This window comes from Pygoscelis adeliae, unplaced genomic scaffold (assembly GCF_000699105.1).
Source record: "Pygoscelis adeliae isolate BGI_AS28 unplaced genomic scaffold, ASM69910v1 Scaffold36, whole genome shotgun sequence".
NCBI classification, from domain to species: domain Eukaryota; kingdom Metazoa; phylum Chordata; class Aves; order Sphenisciformes; family Spheniscidae; genus Pygoscelis; species Pygoscelis adeliae.
Window position 1 is genome coordinate 2,915,092 of NW_008824934.1, and position 971 is coordinate 2,916,062.

Consider the following 971-nt stretch of genomic DNA (forward strand, 5'->3'; position numbering starts at 1 on the left):
TGTGTTTGCCCAGCTCCATCAGCATCCCAGCCAGTTACGCTATTTATGTAAAATTTCTTAGCATCTATGCAAATACAGCATCTTGAGGCAGAGCCCTTGTTAAATGGGTTTAACCTGCAGTTTTTCGCTTTGCTCAGACTTGCATCTTTTAGTAATCAGAGGGCTTGGGTTGACCCTTCTCAGGCACGTAGCATTGCGTTTTCCTCTAGCATCATGTATGACTGTTCTGCAGTCAGCAGCTTATGGCCCAGGGAAGCTTTGCTGTGCAATGGTATTGTGGGGGACACAGAGCAAGAAATGGATACTACTTCTGGATAACCTAGATTGTTTGTCTGGAGGAGTTCCAGTTTATGTTCCTACCAGAGCCTGTCATTGTTCCCTCTCATAACCTCTTGTTAAGCCATTAACTATTATTTAGGAGGGCCTAGCAAAATTTTACTGTCTAAAACCTGCATAAGCAAACATGCTCTCCAAGTTATTATTATAAAGTGTACATGGGCAGACAAGAAACACCTGCCTAAGCTGGCATCTGGCCAGGACACAGGTGTTGATCTTTTTTTTTTTTCTTTTCCTTTTATGAAAAAATACTGAGGGTTTCCCACAACTGAGGCTCTGAACTCTTTGTTCTCTAACTTTTCCCAAAGCGGGTACCTTTGGGAGTGCAGAACTTTCTCGCAGGCTGTGCAAGTGGTACGTTGCTCTGAAAGGTGAAGTGCCACCTACTGAATCAGTAACTTAATTTCCTGCAACACATGGGATGTTTCCTTTGGAAGAGGACCACCTAATATTGATAGGGTCTGTTCCTACTTAATTTGAGATCCAACAAAGACTTGAGGAGTAACAGCTGTTACTCCTAAATATGACCTGTATTTTTCAAACTGTCTAGACACCTGGGTGGGTTACACACATTACCAGCAAAGCTAGTTAATCATGTCAAAATTTCTTTCTATAAAGGCCTGGTTTTGGTTTGT